Here is an 18,124-nt window from a genome sequence, read left to right as displayed (position 1 = left end):
TCTTCGTAGAAGAGGGTGAGCTGGGCATCCTCCTACTTTGCCATCTTGGTCCTGCCCTGAGAACATTTTGCCCTGTCAGGTATATAAGTGTTTGTCAGTGCTTATCATTGTCTTTCCGCTCTTTCCTCTCTTAACCACAAAAAGAAAAGAAAGAGGAAGGTCACTTCTAGAAGCTTAAAGCCAGATTTCCTCTGGAAGTCTAGCGGGCCAGTCAAAATACGTCAGAGTCTATTCAGAGAATCTAACAGTGAAATAGAATGCCCTTTCCCTAGTTAAGCGTAAGCAAATAGCTACAGGCTTTTGACTCCAGGTCTATCAGAAGCCCTGAACCAGAGAAAGGGAGAAGCTCTGAGCTTCTCAGACCCTTTGAAGAGCTCAGACTTTTTGACACTGGAAACGCCATCTAAGAAAGTAAAAGGTTGTTTTTGCAAAATAAGAAAAGTGGGGTTAGCTGAAGAAGTGATTAGGGCTAAAACTGAAGTTTAATGGGAGAAGGCTATTTAATTTGCCCTTATGTATTTTTATTTCTATTTTTCTCTGAAATATACAAGAATCATATACAAGGATTAGTGATTTGTCATGACCTAATAATTCATGCTTTTATTTTAATAATCACATTTTGGAGGAACATCAGTATAAATGATCAGGCTGTTAGCTATCTTAGCACAGTTAAGGGAAAGTTTTGTTTGTCTGGAGGTGTTATGGGGAAATAACTCATTTACCTGGTGGCAGATATACAGAATCCAGACATGGAAACTGGGAGGAAGCAACCACTTTCTGAACAAGCTTATACACTCAGCCACACTGCTCCGTGTGATACTCAGCTCTCTGCCTGGCACAGCGCCTGCCACCACGTAGGTGGCCAGAATCACTTGTTGGATTGAATTATAAAATGAGGTCATTTCCACAAAGAGGCTTGTTGCCTAATGGGAAGACAGAATGAAAATTAAACAAATATAATTGGTTTTAATTTTTTTTTGTATTTGTGTATTGTGTTTGTTTTGTTAATTATAAAAACCTATTTACAGTTTTGAGGGGGTTTTCTGTTTGTTTGTGTTTGTTTGTTTAGAAAAGACAGTGGGCACACAGGTCACAATACAGATAATGCATTTACTACCTGAATTCTCACTCTCCAAATATTCCCTGTAATGACTTGGAATCATTTTATCCCACATTCGTTACCCTAATTGGAAACCTGTTATACAGTATCTGCATGCTGGGGCCGGTAAAAACTCACCATTTGAACACAAGTCTGGGCAAGAGGACGCAGGATGCCTTGTGGTCTGTCTTAGCCATTTCCCCTGCACGATGGCTTCTCTCCTGCCTGCGCTGCTGATGGTATTGTTTAAACTTGTGTGTTATCGCTGTCATCTTCCCCACATTGTGAAGTGAAAATGCCTTCTAAGAAAGTGGCAAAGCTTGTGAACAAAGTACATCAACCAAAGAGGCCTAGAAAAACCCAATCACTAAAAAGAGTTGAGAGTGAAAAAGTGCTTTGAGAGAGGAGAATGAATAGAAAACACAAGCAGGTAAAAAAGACAATATAACGTCCATTGGCTGTTGAACTCCATGGCTGCACAGAGCATCTGTCTATACTCACTAATGAGTTCATGAAATGCAATTGGTGTTTTAAATCCTTTATATTTCAGAAATCCTCCATGAACTATTGTACAGATTTCTAAGAGTGTTTTCATAATGTGGGGAAATTGGTTACGGTTTTAAGAAATGCTTTTTTAATTTTTCTCACTTAAAATAATGAAATATGGGCTCAAGCTATTTGAAATTTCAATATCCAAAATATTTGCAGAAATAAACTGGATTTATATAACACAAGATGCCTGAGGTCACAGAGTGAAAATAGAATTAGATGGTGTTATAAACTGACTGGTGCTATGAAACAATCTGTTTTAGAGTTTTCACATCTAGAAAGGCCTTTTAAACTACAAAGAACTTAATATTTTTATGTTACTTAGAGATATTTGGCAAATATATGACGGTAGATAATTTCCAAACAGAACTTCAAAGCAGTCCTGTGATGTTGAAATTAAGTTGGAATCCTAAATAAAATTTCAGAAAACACATTTGAATTTTTTGATATCTTTATAAACTCTTCTTAAAAAAGAAAAAAAATGAGCATGTAAGTCATAAGCCGATCCTTGGGCTGTGTGGCTGTTCCTAGCTGGTTTCTTTATCTCCAGTCATCCCACCCTTCCCTGTCCCAGGGGTCAGCACAAAGCTCTCAGAATTTTCAGTGAAAATTAATCTGACATATCATTGACTATGTCCTCTGACCAAATGGAATTAAGTGTATTTTTAAAATAACATAACAAAACCAGTATGTTTGAAAATTCTAAAATACACTTCTAAAAAAAAAAATCCGTGGATCAACAGACAAACCAAGGTAGAAATTGGAACATGCATAAATTCAGAAGATAATAAAATAGCACATATAAAATATATGTAAACAGCAAAATTGATATTAGTGGGGGTTTTACAGACTTTAATGTTTATTTTGAAAATAAGAAAAGATGGAAATTAATGAGCTAAGTGTCTTAAGAAATCACAAAAACAACAATGCACACAAAGAGCAAAGCCAAAAGCTTATATTTTTGAAAATCTTAAAAATTGTATCTTTTTTTTTTTAAACTCTTGTCTTTTTTTTATTGAAGTATAGTCAGTTTACAACGCTGTGTCAATTTATGGTGCACAGCACAATACTTAAGTCACATAGGAACATATGTATATTGGTTTTCATATTTTTCATCATGGGTTACTACAAGAAACTGAATATAGTTCCCGGTGCTATACAGTAGAACCTTATTGTTTATCTATTTTATGTATATTAGTTAGTATCTGCAAATCTAGAACTCCCAATTTATCCATTCCCACCCCCTTCCCACCCTGGTAACCATAAGTTTGTTTTCTATGTCTTTAGTCTGTTCCTGTTTTGTAAATAAATTCGTTTGTATTTTTTTTTTAAGATTCCACATACAAGTGATATCATATGGTATTTTTTTGCTTTTTTTTTAACTCTTGCAGATAAATAATGAAAATGGGCAAAATGTAAACAGACACGTTAAAGAAAAACAAGTAGCCAGTGAGCACGTGAAAAGACACTCAATTTCATAAGTCATTTGGAAAATGAAAATCAAAACATAACGAGATACCACTTCACACCCATCAGAATGACTAAAATTCAAAAGACTGGCAGTACCATGTTTGCTGGGGAGCAGGGAGCGCCACTGGAGCTTTCATATATGGCTGGTGGGAATGGGAACTGGCACCACCACTTTAGAAGAGAGTTTAGCAATTTCTCGTAGAGTCAAGTGTACATCTCCCTAAGACCTAGCAATTTCAATTCAGGTTTTTTTTTTAACATTTTTTATTGATTTATAATCATTTTACAATGTTGTGTCAAATTCCAGTGTTCAGCACAATTTTTCAGTCATTCATGGACACATACACACTCATTGTCACATTTTTTTCTCTGTGATTTATCATAACATTTTGTGTATATTTCCCTGTGCTATACAGTGTAATCTTGTTTATAAAAATTGTATCTTTGACTAGATTGATTTTTAAAAAGGAAAATAATTAACATTAGGTTTAAAAAATTATTTGTAACTATAGATATGAAATAATTTAAAATATTAAGTGAATGGTATGAACAATTATATCCCTTTAAGTTTAAAAACAGATGAAAGGGAAAATATTACATACCAAAATTGACTCAAGAAGAAACAGAAGATCTGCATATTACTGTAACTATTAAGTAAATTAAATAAATGGTTTAAAAATAACCCTCACACATACACAAGACTCAGAAATTTTAGTGGTGAGGTCTACAGAACAATCAAGAAGCAAATGATCCTAGTTTTATACAAATACTTTCATATAGTAAAGAAGGAAATACTCAATAAAAAATGTTAAAAAAAGAAGGAAATACTAACCAATTTATTGTACATTTTTAATACAATTTTAAAGCAAAAGTATACCAGAACAGTAAGAGAAAGAATGACAACGTATTAACCTATTAATAATAGATGTGCAAATTCAAGGCAAAATACTAGCAAACAAAAGCTAGCAATGTATTAAAATTCAGTTACATTCACACATATACACACACAAATGGTACAAGGTGGGGGTCTTCAACTGTATTAATAATGTTCTATTTCTTAAGGTGAGGGCTCAAAAGTTCTTTCCATTACTTCCTATAGCCTTTTTTAATGCCTAAATTACTTCAAAAAATATTCTTAAGCAGCTAAAAGACCTTTGAGATATAACTGAGGTTGTCCAAGAATTGGGCAATTTTAAACTGAAATGTTAATATAGTCGTTTCTGGAGATGTTTAAAGACTCATAAAATATAGTTCATCCATGTTTTATTCTTGACTCAATCTTCTTTACTCCCCGGAAATACACTAAATTTCCTCTATCAACAGACTGTATCTTCAACAACATATATGTTCTACTTTTCCCTCTCAACTTTCACCATCTCCTTAGCTTATGAATATACTCAAGCCTCTTTCATCCCTCGTAAATTTAAAACAAGAATTCCTGTCACAGAAACCTGCTGTGAATGCCTTGTTCCCCTCTTACCCAGAGTTCTTAGAAGAGTGGGCTGTCCTTCCTTTTTTCGACCCATCACTTCCACTCCCTCCGCAAACCAATGCAATCTGGTTCCTGTCCACTTCGGTGGAAGAGCTCACGCTTTGGCCTCAACTACAGCGGGAAAATCAGATTCAGAATAACTGTTCCGTTTAAGGGACATCTGCGGCAGTCGACGCCGCTGATCCCTTCCTCCTATCTGAAGTCCTTTCGGCCCTTGGTTGTGTGATGCTCTGCCTGCCTTGTTTCCTCACATCTCTTTATTCTGCTTCTGCATTCTTCATAACCGCTGAGTTGTCACCTTTGTTTAAGGGTGACAACCCAATGCCTTTGTTTAAGGGTGACAACCCAATGCCAATGCCTGTGGGTGGGTTTCTGAATTCTCTATCTGTTCCGTTCATCAGTTTGTCTATCCTTGTTCCAAAACCACACTATCTTATTTACTATCTCTTTATAATTCTAGGCTAATAGAAGCGCTCCAGCTTTGTTTCTCTTCAAGATTGTCTCGGCTGTTACTGGCTCTTCAAATTTCCATATACATTTTAGAAAATTGCTCTTTTGAAGTCTTTTTTACCCTCTAAATCTGGCCCCGAAATGTTTTGGAAATTTTTGAAATTCTAAAGTCTGAGACTATCCAACTTATTTATTCCTACTCGTTTTAAGGATTAATTTAGAGGGTGGTTTCATCAGAAAGTTTCCTGTCCACCCCAACATAGATTCCTTAGCCTCCCATTTTATTATTGTCCCATTTAATATATTACTAAATGATATAAATATTTACTATGTTATTCACATGAGACAGAAAAGTAAATCTACTTGTCTTTCACACAACTGGCAAGTTTTAAATTTGGAATTCAAATCCAGGTCTGATTCCAAAGCTTAATTTTTCTTTTCTCAGCATTTACTCCTCCTCTAATAATATAAAACTTAATCATGGAATTTAAATGTGTTAAATATTTGATGTTTACTTTTTAAAACCCAATGAATTATTAACTTTATAGCAAATAATATTCAATATCTGTAAATACAGGTTCAAGTTAAACTTTCATTTTTTTAAATATCATATCTATTTTTTCCTATTCTACATAAAAACAGTGTTTACTTTTAAATTATTTATTTCCCTGGAATGTGTTGGCATAAAACAATAAGTATGTTACCCTATTTGTGAATTCTGTGGGTCAGGGCACAGCCTGAAGGTCTTCTCTGTGCTTTACCAGGTCTGGCGCCTCAGCTGGGAGGACTGGAGTGGCTGGCGGCTCCTTTATTTATAGATCTGGTGCCTGATCCAGGATGACTGAAAGGCAGGGCTCCACTGAGTCTGTCAACCAGGGAGCCTAGACGGGGCCTCTCCTTGTGGCATGTGGCAGCTGTGTTCCAAGAAACGGATCATGTCAGGAGAGTGAGCATCCCTGAGAAACAGAAGGAAGATGCAGTCTCAGACGTCACACACCATCAGACTCTACTGGTGGAAGGAGTCACAAGCTAGCCCAGCTTTAGAGGAAGGGGACTTAGAGCCTACCTCTCAATGGTAGGAGTGACAACAAATTTGGGGGCAACATATCTTAAAACCACCAAAGTTTATATAAATTTCTACACTTGAATCATGTTTTTGATATCTGCATGCTGGTTTCTCTCTTTGCTGTCAGTATTGAGCCTGAGAGTGATGCCTTCATAGGATCCAGAGTTAGATACATTCTGCAGGAGAGAGGTGACAGTTCAACACAAGGTCCCATCACCTTTCACATTAGCAGGATTTGGGGCTGGTGCTAGAAACAAATTCTAAATCTTCCATGCCTCTCTTCTGGGATTTTCCCATCATCATGGACTGTGAAAGGACTGGTACCTAAGGGATAGAGCAAAGAAGTGTTTGCCTGACTTCAGAAACGTTCTTTTAGATTATGATAATAAGTAATATATGGGGAGATATCTAAATGAAGATAAATGAACATTTTAATATTTCATTTGAGCAGTAATAGGGTACATGTCTTGAGCACTTAACTTACCACCTGTCAGCACTGTACTCAGCATTTGTTTGCTCTTTTAACATTCCGTGCCCTTGCCACTAAGAGGGTGGTCCTCACACGACAGCATCACATCCCCTGGGAGCTTTTTAACAACGCAGAATCTCGGGCCCCAGTCCAGACCTCTTGAATGCAAATGTGCCTTTTAGCAAAGTCCTCGAGAAATTCATGATCATGTTAACATTTTAGACATACTGCTCGATGAAGGAGGCACTGCTGCTTACCTGCCTTGGGAAACATGCTGAAGAGTGTGCACAACTTGTGAGTTAACAGAGCCAGAATCCAAATCCAGGTTTGACTGGCTCCAAACCTATGCTCCTAACAAATGCTCCAAAATGCCCCTCAGTAAATTTCATCCTCAGACCAGCAAGGGTTTTGCTATCTTGTTTAAAGGGACGTTGTGAAAATCTTCAGTGATTCAGAAAAAGAGGCTCTGGAACAGGTTTCTCCACCAAAGCAGTATTTATTGCTCCATCACTCCGCAAATTCTTCAGCCCTTCTCTTTCCCCTGGGAGATGGAGACGTCCTTAAGAGGTGGCACTATTGCCTGGTTTGTTTTTACATCTCCAGAAATTAACACCCAAGCTGCAGGTAACGTGCGATCTGCTGATCTGCTCCTTACACGCTCATTAATGAAACAATGGACCTGTTTGTTCAAGTGAGCGGTATGGATTGTGGACAGCTAGCTGGGAGCTGATGTTATTTGGCAAGAAAAGAAGATGTAGGGGTCTTCTCTGGGGTTTGCCACAAGCCCAAGATTTCAGCTGCAGAAAAACCAACGTGCAAAGCTGCTGCTCCTGGCTTGTCAGTAGGGCTTATCTCTCCATCCAGGCCGCCCCCTCCACCCCGGCCAAGCAATGGACTTCCTGAGAAAGTTCCCCTTTCTTTCCCAGCTTTGGGGCATAACTCCTCTGCAGCCATAATTAACTTCCACTTGATTTATGAAGGACCGGACCTGTAAAATGCAGGGAAGCTTAATCATAACCCCCCAGGTTTCTGTGGTCCCTCAATTTCTAAAGCTCTTTTTTAATGTGGTCCATCTCACCTCTTCTGATTGAGAAGTCTAGGGGGAGGGGAGCTCGTACAGCCAGCCGGCAGTGTTTGGTGGTTGGAGAAACCAGATGTCTGGCTTTCAAGGGACAGTTTTCATTACGCTTGCTCTCCTGCCGTAGTTATTAACGACATCCTCTTTGCTGTCAGAAACACCCCTGTTTGGATGATTAATTATATGGTCTGCCTAGTCATGGGGGCCTAGCGATGGTCCTGAAGTTCCCTCCTGCAGGGAACTGCTCTCTGGACTGCTCAGCCATCACTGCTTGGCTGTTCCTGCAAGTGTGGTCTTCAGACCAGCTGCTTCAGCCAGCTGCAGATCTGGGTATCCATGCGGGTGCTCAGGGCTCAGCTTGGTCCTCCTCACTCGGAACCAGGAGCTCCTTTTCCCTCGGGGCCATAGTTTGACATTCTCTGCTGTAACTTTAGCTTCCCTTGAAGACCCCTGATAACCTTCTGTCTGCCCCAAGCACACATCCTCCCAACTCTTGGCACCCAGAATTGCTAGTTTTGTTTTCTTTTTTTCTGGTGGGGGAGGTAATTAAGTTTGTTTGTTGATTTATTTATCTATCTAGCTATCTATGTATTTATCTTTCTATTTATTTATTTGATGGAGGTACTGGGGATTGAACCCAGGACCTCGTGCATGCTAAGCAGACACTCCACCACTGAGCTACGCCCTACCCCCCAGAACTGTTCGTTTTCAGCACCCCACCAGCCTTCAGCGGCAGTGACCCGCCTACACCACCCGCCCATGCCCCGCGCACCAGAGCACTATTATTAGGTGGTAGTGTCAGAAACGAGCACTCCCTGGCGGCCCTTTGATCCCCAGAGCGGGGGAGAGAATGGCCGGAAGGGACAGCCCAGCCTGAGGTTACATGGTCCGGCTCCCCTTCCTCTGGGCTCCGGAGGCCTGCGGGCCAGCAGGAAGGAGCAGAGCTATTCTTAGCCAAGGTGTGGGAGCCTGGCAGGAGCTGCAGGCACTGCCCCCAGGGTCAGAGACAGGAACTGGCCACCCACTCTGGCTGCTTCCCCTCTCTCCCTTGGCCGCCCCTCACCCAAGGAAATGATCACCACACTCCCCCCACCCACCCGCCAGCAGTTAATGGCTCGGACGCGGGCCACCCTCTCTGTCCCCTCAGCTGGCTGGGCCGACCTCTTATAGGGCAGCCTGTGGGTCCAGTTAGAACCAGGAAGTGCCTTGGTGACCACCTCTGTGTTCCTTCACTGAACCCTCTCATTCTACAGGTGCCAGGACGGGGCCCCACAGAGGAGCAGTTCTGTGCTCAGGTCCACCAGGCTGTTCAGGGCCTGAACATCTAGGCAGTGCTGGGCGGGGTCATAGGCGTTAGGGGCCCTACGATTGGGCTGAGGTTTCCAGATGCCAGTCAGAGGACATGAGCTCTCCGTGACAACATTTCCACAAGTCCTCAGTAGAATAAAGAAAATTAAGAAAAGTTCACCAGCTGTGCTCTTGTGGAAAGGGCTTTCTTTTGAGGTGATGCTCTTCTTACCTCGAGGTTGTAAAAATGACCTTGTTTTTAAGAAACGACTATAATCATATATAATAATCCTGTGTTAGTCCCTAACATTAAAACATTTTCTCTTATTGATGTGTAGGGGGCAAAAAAGAACCAATAGAATGGAGAAAACTCAAAAGAAAATAAAGGCACAGTTCATTCATTTGTTTGGGAAATATTCAGAGGGGCCTTTTGTTCATCTGCACTGGACCAGAGGACAAAATACACATGGTTTCTGCCTACATGTTGCTTATAGTCAAATGGGGATGACAAGTAACAAACAAATAAATGTGTGGCTGTAAAATGTGACACGTGCCATGGATGAATTTTTAAAGGGCAGGGGGCACAGGGGGTGAAAGAGAACAGAAGGGACCGGGGGTGGGGAGGAACGTATTTTCTACCGGCTGGTGAGGGAAGACCAGAAGATGAGGAGCCAGTTTACAGAACATGGGCAGGGAAGAGGAGGAGTCAGGCGAAGGGACAGCTTGGGACAAGACTTGAGGTGGGAAAAGACGTGGCAAAGTTTGAGGAACCCAACATTGCCAGAATGGTGGAGAGATCGGGCAGAGAGGTGAGGCTTAGGGAGGACGCTGAGAGGTGAGTTGGTGTCCAGCCCGGCCAGCTCCCTCGGTCACGGTGAGGAGTTTGGATTTTATTTAGAGCAAAGGGAAGTCATAGAAGGGTTTTCAGCAAGAGAATGAAATGGCCCAGTTTTAATTCTAAATACATGATCTCTGCCTCTGGCTGCCGTATGAAGAAAGAAAAGAAGAAATTCAAGAATGGTCATAAGGAGACCGGATTAGAAGCCACTGATGTTCCAGGTGAGCCATGCAGGAGCAATGGAGATACTGAGAAATGGCAGACTCAAGACTTCCCCAGAGAAGATTATGTTCTACTTGTCAAGCAAATACACACACACACACACACACACACACACACACACGAGTCAGGTTATCTGGCAAGTGCAGTAAAGTCACATGTTTGGACACAGATTTTTGGAGAGAAGAGTCAAAAACAGTCCAGGACTTTCCCACTCTTTCTCCAGTTCAATCCTCTGGCTTTGCTCTGGGGTCTTCAGATGGTTGCTATGCTCGTGCCCCTAGATCAAAACATCCTCAGAGGAACCTCCCGGGCCCCGTCCCTACTGTCCCCAACCAATTGTCTCAAAGCTCCCCAGTTTGGATTTGGCCATCTCTGGAGAAAACACACATCTGGGAAGCAGCTGCCTGGCCACTCAGAAAATCATCTTTGTCTAATCCAGTTGAAGCCGGAGTGGAGAAGAGGCGTGGAGAACTGAGAAAAAATATAAAGTCTGTCCAAGATGGGATCTGGGTAGACTGTCAGGGGCACCGCCCCAGATCTTCGGAGACAAGCCTCCAGGGTAGCCACTGGGATTCCAACTGGCCTTTGTGCCTTTCTCTGATCCCTGCGAGACCACATGTATCCCACAGCTGTGTACCATCTGCTACCCTGCACCCAAATGAAGCTACAGTTTGGGTTAAAGACGTGAGGGGGAAGAGGCTGACTCTTCCCTGGCTCTGCAGAGTGAGTTATGGGAATAGGCATCCAGACTCCCCACGAAGTAGGCAAGTGGCCTGACAGCCATCTGCACAGTGGCTCCCCCAAAACTCAAAGAAAACTCGATGTTCTGGGGTTTCCCAACTCCTTCCCTACTAAACGTTTCAGACTCTAGCTTAGAAACCTCATCTTTCCTATTTACTCTCTGCCCTTCTCCTTTTCTCCACACCCCAAACATTTGCACCCCGAGTTCCCAACCTGGGTCGTCACGAGTCCTACAGCCTCTAGCCAGGCTGACGTGCAATCGTCCCCAGAGGGGAGAGAGCTGTACTCCCACCCAGCACATGATGTTATCGGCCCCTCCCTGAGCTCAGAAGCTTGGTGCAGCCCAGACATATGGATCTTTTTAGACTCTTGCAATTTGGCAATCCTGTTTCACACCCTCCAAGTCCTGCGGCTCCGACACTGCTCTGCCGGGACTGCAGCACGAGCGGGAAGGAGGGGACCTGGGAGCTCTTTTATTCTCCTTCTTCGTGTGTCATTGCTCCTGGCAACTGCCTACTGAATCTGGAAAACAATTGTTTCTCTCCTGGCCTCGTCTTTGGCTGAAAACAGGAAGGAAGAGAGAGAGAGAAAAGAAAGAACACAGAACTACTCTGGTTAGTCTTCCAAGACAGAGCCTGGGAGCCCCTCAACCAACCACACGCTTGGTCTTGCTCCTCCTCCTCCTCTCCATTGCTGGCCACTCCAGGAGGAGCCATTTACGTCCCCCAAGGTCTGTGTGAACAGCGCCGCTGGGTCTGTGCAGTGTGGGGCCAGAGCACCATGTGATGCATCTCCGCCTCTATCACGTAATCCAGCCTGAAGCTCTGTGAGTAAATTCAGAAATGATGGAAAATGCATCTCTGGAGACCAGAAGATGTCCCTGCAACTTTGCAGGCACGCTTGTCCCTTTTTCTGCCCCAGCCAGACGCACAGGAGGCTGCCATGTCTTGAAGGAAAGGGAGCCTTCTTGCTGTCTCTGGAAGAAAGAATGACTTCTCTGCTCAGGGACCAGAAGCCAGAACTGCCAAGGAGAAGGTTCTGACACTTACAGGTTTTATTCTCCTGATGCGAGACCTCTTGGATAAAGATGTTAAATTAAGAAGGGTCCAAAAATTTATAGGAATTGGGCTGGTGTTGACCCATTCTCCCACCCTCTGCCTCCGAGGTGGTCTCTTCCAAGCGCAGGCTTAACTCAGAAGATGTGCAGTGGGAGAAAGGAGAAGGGAGAAATGCTCCTAGAACCAGGCCTGGACCAACCGCCTTACTTTATGTGTTGATTTCAAGACAGAAAAGATCTCCACATAAAGTGCAACAGTCAATAGTTTGGGACAGATGTTTCCTTTCCAGTTGCATTTTCCTGTCCCAAGTTAAAAATAGCGACCCTCTCTTACTTTGTTTTCCATCAAATGTATATCATTAAAGCTGTCCATTGGGTTTCCAGGACAAAGACTGATAGGTTCCTGGATTTTATAGCTTGTTGGCCCAAGAAATGGATGCAGTGCTGGGTGCAAGATGATTCAGCCCTTTGAGGGGATTCTTGGACCATCTGGTGAAGGAAATTGTTTCTCTGCTCCTACCTTTAAGTAGCACCAAAGAGAGAATTTCCCAGTGAGGAAGGACAGTTTGCCAAAGAGCTCCACTTTTGTTGCTCCAAATAAATCCTTCATCTTGGAATTTCCTTGAAACCATCACACCGCCCCTCCTGGATAGCGTGGACCCTCTTTGGTACTCTGGCTTTAATGGAAATATAAATGTTGTCTGGTAGCACTCCTGAGTGATGCTGAAATAGGCCTGCACTGGCAAGAAAATTTATGGGAAAGCTAGTAAAGACACAAGGGAAATAAACAGAGACAATACCAGAAGTACAGACACACTCACATTCACAAACAATGGATTTCTACTTCCCAGGGTTTCGAAAATCTTTACCCAAGTTGCCCTCATCACTGACAGAATTGATTCACTCTTTAGCCAAGATGTTTGTAGCTATTAGCTGGCTGCTCCCTCAAACAACCCAGGTCCTAACAAATCTAAAGAAAAGAACTACAATCATGAATAATCACCACACTTTTTCCCTTTTCAAATGAAAATAGCTTTTCTGGTTATTTCTGTTTGTAAAAGTAATGCAGTTATTGTAAAATGAATAAATAAAAAGTCTGTGCTCCATACAGAAGCGAAAGTGACATCTGGCCCTAACGCCGCTGCCCCGAGATGACCAGTGATTATGTAAGTCATACATATGATCCCTTCACACACTGCCCTTTCCTCCCTCCCCACAGCAAAGGAGCATCGCACTGTGACATGCTTTTTTCCACCCACATGTCCTGTCACTAGCTCTTCATCACTATAGCAATGCACAGAAAAGCTGTGCATATAATATGCAAGTCCTGCTGAAACGTCACATCTATCTCTCTTATCCAGAAGCCTGTGCCTTAGGAAGCAAAACTGGGATGGCAGCCTTGGGCCAATGTCAGAGGAGGCAGGAATGAGGCATTGTGTTTTGCACCTCCTTTCTGAACATTATTACATTTTTGCCTTTTATGCTATCCCAAAGGGCCTATGAAAGATGCCAACAGATTATCTCGAGTGCCTGCCCTGATTTATCAGCTCAAGCTCACTCCCTTCTAAGGAACAGCCCCACCTGCTCAAGTCCAAGAGAAGGATGTTTTCCCAGCATAAGAATGATCTCCAACCCACTTGAAGTATATAAATATATATATATGTGCAATTTGAAAACTTTTATAACTTAAATATTTGTAACAAATTCAGGCACAAATTATTCACAAACGAGTAATGCTATAATGAAAAAGAAGACATATTCCAGTTAAAGTACAGATTAACAAGATAAAAGGAATTTTATCCACAACAATTTGAAAACGTTCATAAACACATAATTCCCTAGGAAAACAGCAAAATTTACTCAAGAGGAAATGTTTTAAACCTGAGAACTCTTAAAACAGTTACAGAAATGGAAATAGGGTTTTAAAATAATTCTATACTAAATAAAAAGACCAAATGATTTCACAGGAAACTTCTAACAAATCTTTAAAGAAGTGATCATTCCAACCTTACAAAAATTCTTCCTGAGAATATAAAAAAAGGAAATGCTCACCAGCTCACTTTATAAGCACTTCATAACCCCAGTACCCAAATCAGACAATAACAAAATGATGAAGAAATACAGACCCATTTCATCTATGAATATAGAAACAAGAGTCGTAAATAGAAGATTGCATTAGCAAATTAAATTCTACAGTATATAAAAAAGATAATAAACCATGACAAAGGTGGATTTAATGCAAAGTTGGTTTAATGTTAGAGAGTCTATAAATGTAATTCACTACACGACCATATAAAAGAGGAAAAATCATATATCATTTCAATAGTTATAGATATTTTTAAAATCATCATAAATTCACTAGTAAAGAAAGAAATCTTTTAATAAATTAGGAATAGGAGGTAATTTCTTTAGCATGATTTAAAAAGTACATTTAAAAAATTAAGCAAATGTAGTCCTAAGTAGGGCAACATTAGAACATTACCCTTTAAAATCTGCAGTGAGGCAAAGGTAAGATCAACACATTTGTCATTCCTGTAGTAGATGTTCTTGCCAGTACATTCACTTAAAAAAAATAATTCAGAGGGAGAAGGATTGGAAAAAAAAATCACTATTTGTAATTGATATGATCATTTACATAGGAAACCCAAAAGAGTTCTACAAATACTGAGAAATAATAGGAGAATTTAACAAGTAACTCAATAGAAGATTAATATAAAACAATGAACTGTCACTTCATACACTAGTAACAAAAATAATTGAATACAAGATATTATTTACAACAGTATTAGAGGACTTCAGCTACGTGGGAATAAATCTAACAAAAACTGAATTAAAGCCACTACAGGGAAAATCATAAATTTAAAGAAGACCCAAACAATGGAGAACTATTCCAACTTCACTGAATTAAAGATTCCGTTCTCTCCAAATTCACCTACAGGGAAATTTTGATCAAAATCCAAAAGATCATTTTGGGGAGGAACCCATAAACAGATTCTAATAGATATGGAAGCGTAAAGAGCCCAGAATAGCCAGGCCACTTTTCCAAGGAAAATTTGAGTCTTCACTTAACGTACCTATATCAGGACTTATTTGAAGCTGCAGTAGATGAAGCAGTGGTACAGGCACTGGGATGCATATGATGACCAATGGGTAGGGAGCCCGGAAACAGGCCCACATATCTACGAAATGTTGGCACATTAACAGTCACAGCATTTCAGATCAGTAGGGAATGGAGGGATCACACCGTGAACAGAGCTGGGAAAGTGTTTCTCTGTAGGAAAAAATACATGAAACTGAATTAGTGCTGATTATGCACCCTGCATCTCAGTCTCAACCCCACGCTTCTCTACTCTTCTCTGTAATACTAGATAAAACGTGTGTTGGCTCTATTATGCGAGAATATTCAATTCTGCTCCAGAGGACCAAGAAAGCAAACAGGATGGGTGAAATTCATCAGACGTATTGACTATAGATGGTAAGCAAGCAAGCAGTTTGTGAGATCCAGGCAGAATTCAGATGTGCTAAAAATCAGAACGAGTTTGTAATCTGTAAGACATGCAAAAACAGAAAAAAATGGAGCACATTACAAAAAGAAGAGGACAAACAAGAGTGTTACTTACAGATAGAAATGAATAGAAAGATCAAGCCACAGGTCACCAAGTATAGAGCCTGCTTCCTCGGGGCTGACAGCCAGGCCACCCCACATTGTCTCCCCACTGGTGACACCATTCTGGCCCCTGTAGGCTCTGCCCTAGAAATGCTGACAAAAGGAATGCCATCCAGAAGAACACTGAGGAGCTGCATGAATAAACCTGCCACCAGGCCTGCTTGTCCTGTGTCCCCCAGTAGAGCAAGGATACGTTAGTTCCAAGCATCTTTCACCTGCTGATACCTTAACCTCAATGCTGGTCCTCGTAGCCACAGTATTGGAGTGAAACACACGACTGAGATACTGTGATCCTTTTGCACCCTATCCCAAGTGGGTTAACCCCAATTCTTTCCTCTTGGTTCTGGCTGCATGCTTTCAATAGATTCAGTAACCTCTGTGGTTTGATCATCATTATTCAGTCTGAGCCTTCTTGGTCCGTGGCCTCTACAGCCTGCACATTGGGAGGCTTCCACTGAATGGAGCCAGTTCCCCCAAGACACTGGGGCTGGGAATCTATATGCCACGTTTCCCAGACTCCCTGGTCAGCTGGTTTCTGGTTAGGTCCTGCCAAGAGGAAGCACTGGAGAAAAATTGGCAGGTGGGAAGAGGAAAGGGGGGCTCACTTCTGACCTCTGGTTCTCATCACCCGACCCCTCCACTATCTGAACACCTCCACTACCAAAGATCCCTCTGCCAAACTGGGAGCCCTGAAAGCTTTTAAAGACCCGAAACAAATTAGCCATGTGGGGAAAAAAAGCCTTGATTCCAAAATATGAAGATGGAAAATCGAAATGAACAAACGTTTCATTAAATGCCTCCAAAAGGTAAGCGTAGCCAACTTGTAAACTGCAATCCAATTCTTCAGCAGCTATCCAGAAATGCAATGAAGTTCGAATTACAAGGACAAAATGAAGACTATGTCTTAAAACTCGAACATTTTAAAAACAATTTTCCTTTTTTTTTTTTACGTCAAAGAATTTATATTTAACATGGGATGAGGGTCTATTTTACATGGATTGATATGATGTGGGTGTGTTTTGGGGCTGGGAGGTGGGATGTTCAATGGTAAGGGTGGTCATGACCTAGAGGTCTATAAAGGGCCGGACAGAACCTCTTACTCTTGAGATTTCTGTTGTACCCTCCACTATATCCAGTGTAGTTAACATCCCCTTCGCAACAGCTTCTGTAATGAAGTAGGGGAGCAGAGACAGCGAGGAGCAGTTAAGAAAGCTAGCGTTTTGAAGAGATGTGCTAGCTCAACTCTGTCTGGCCTGTGAAGAAACATAAGGTCCCAGGGCAGACTTGTGTCCAGTGGCTGGAACCTGAGTCTGTGGGTGGTTGGGGCGAGGTTGTGTGTGCTTGGAGTAATGAGTTTCAGGGAACCTGGAGAATAGAAAGAGTCGCCAGTTATCACCTAGTGTCATGGTTCTGGTGTCATCCGTAGCCTTGCAGAGAACAGTTCTGGTTTCTCAGAGGAAAGGAGTTGTCAGCCTCCAGTCCCCCTACTCCTACATCCTTCCCTGATGTCTGATATCCACTCTGCCCCTAGCATGTCTTCCTTCTACACCAGGGCTTCTTAAATTGAGCGTATATAAGAGAGAGTGCCCGTTAAAAGCGCAGATTCCCAAACCTTACCCTTGATCCTGTGTAGGCCACGTCTAAGACGCTCTGCTCCGTAGGATCCTCTCTCTCCTCTGCCCCCAAAGCTAGTTGAAAAATTCAGGTGCCAGAGACAAGTTCTTTCCTGTTCCCCGAAGCTTGCGCAGACAAATGGCATCTGAAGCAACCAGAAGAATTTACTGAGAACGAAGGAAGAGCCGAGGGGGCCAAATTGGTTTTCATACATAGCAAGGATTGCTGACCCACATTTTGTTCACAGCCTCTCAGTGGGTGTAAAGCAGATCCAGGTCCTGGAACTGAGAGAGTTGGGTTGGGGGAGGGCAACACTCTTTCTGTTAATTGGGATTTCCAAGGACAAAGGCCCGGTTTTAAAAATTTTGCAGCCCTTTCTGTCCCCAGCTGCAGGCCCTTGAGATCAAAATGTGGTCAGATCCGAATCACCACTTGCATTTTGAAACAGATTCATACTCTACCATCAAGTGCTACCAAATTTGCATCATAAGCCTTTGGTTTCATTATGTGATGAAAGGCTTTGTTTCCTTTGTAAAGGAAAGTCAGGCAACACGATCAGAATGGGGGTTTGGGGGTTTTCTTTTAGACCTGGACACCCTTCCACTTTCATAATGCTAAGGGATCTGCAGAGAAATAAATCAGAAAGAGCAAAGAATGCTGGGCTTTCCTCTCTCTCCCGTTGGGCTTTGTGGCACAGACATCATGGAAGGGACTGGACTGGGTATCTGTGGTCCTGTGATCATGTTTACCCGCTTCCGGTGCCATTATCTGCTCCTCCTGGCTTTTCTCTTCTCCAGTCTCCATCTCCCCCATCCAATCCATGACTGGGCTGACTGCTCAGCTCGAAGTTCCTGTAATTCAGATTACCAACATCCAGAGCAGTTCACGAGAAATAGGGAGCTCCAGGGTCAGTTCGGTAGAAGAGGCTGGAGTCAGGGGAAGTCTTTTTTTTTTTTTTTTCTTATAGGAAAGCAAGATGAAGCCCCTAGAGTCTCAGACGCGGGCTTAGAGAGGATGTAACTGGA

At 42.1% G+C, this 18,124-nt stretch overlaps 2 long non-coding RNA genes across 3 annotated transcripts; both read right to left on the bottom strand.

The window, feature by feature from the left end:
* Positions 1 to 5,704: 5,704 nt before the first annotated feature.
* LOC140688726 (uncharacterized) lies at positions 5,705 to 8,826 on the bottom strand. 2 transcript variants are annotated; one of them, XR_012063479.1, is made up of 5 exons: positions 8,771 to 8,826; positions 7,674 to 7,836; positions 6,853 to 6,869; positions 6,344 to 6,450; positions 5,705 to 6,016 (listed from the first exon to the last, which is right to left on the bottom strand). It is a non-coding gene; the product is annotated as an uncharacterized lncRNA (long non-coding RNA). The 2 variants fall into 2 exon arrangements; XR_012063480.1 differs by lacking the exon at positions 6,853 to 6,869.
* Positions 8,827 to 14,894: 6,068 nt separating this feature from the next.
* LOC116285225 (uncharacterized) lies at positions 14,895 to 17,971 on the bottom strand. Its single transcript, XR_004194868.2, has 3 exons — positions 17,849 to 17,971; positions 17,103 to 17,244; positions 14,895 to 15,089 (listed from the first exon to the last, which is right to left on the bottom strand). It is a non-coding gene; the product is annotated as an uncharacterized lncRNA (long non-coding RNA).
* Between the last annotated feature and the right edge of the window lie 153 nt (positions 17,972 to 18,124).

This window comes from Vicugna pacos, chromosome 23, assembly GCF_048564905.1.
Source record: "Vicugna pacos chromosome 23, VicPac4, whole genome shotgun sequence".
Classification (NCBI taxonomy): Eukaryota; Metazoa; Chordata; class Mammalia; order Artiodactyla; family Camelidae; genus Vicugna; species Vicugna pacos.
The sequence above is the reverse complement of the archived record's forward strand: the minus strand, read 5'-3'. Positions and strand labels throughout refer to the sequence as shown.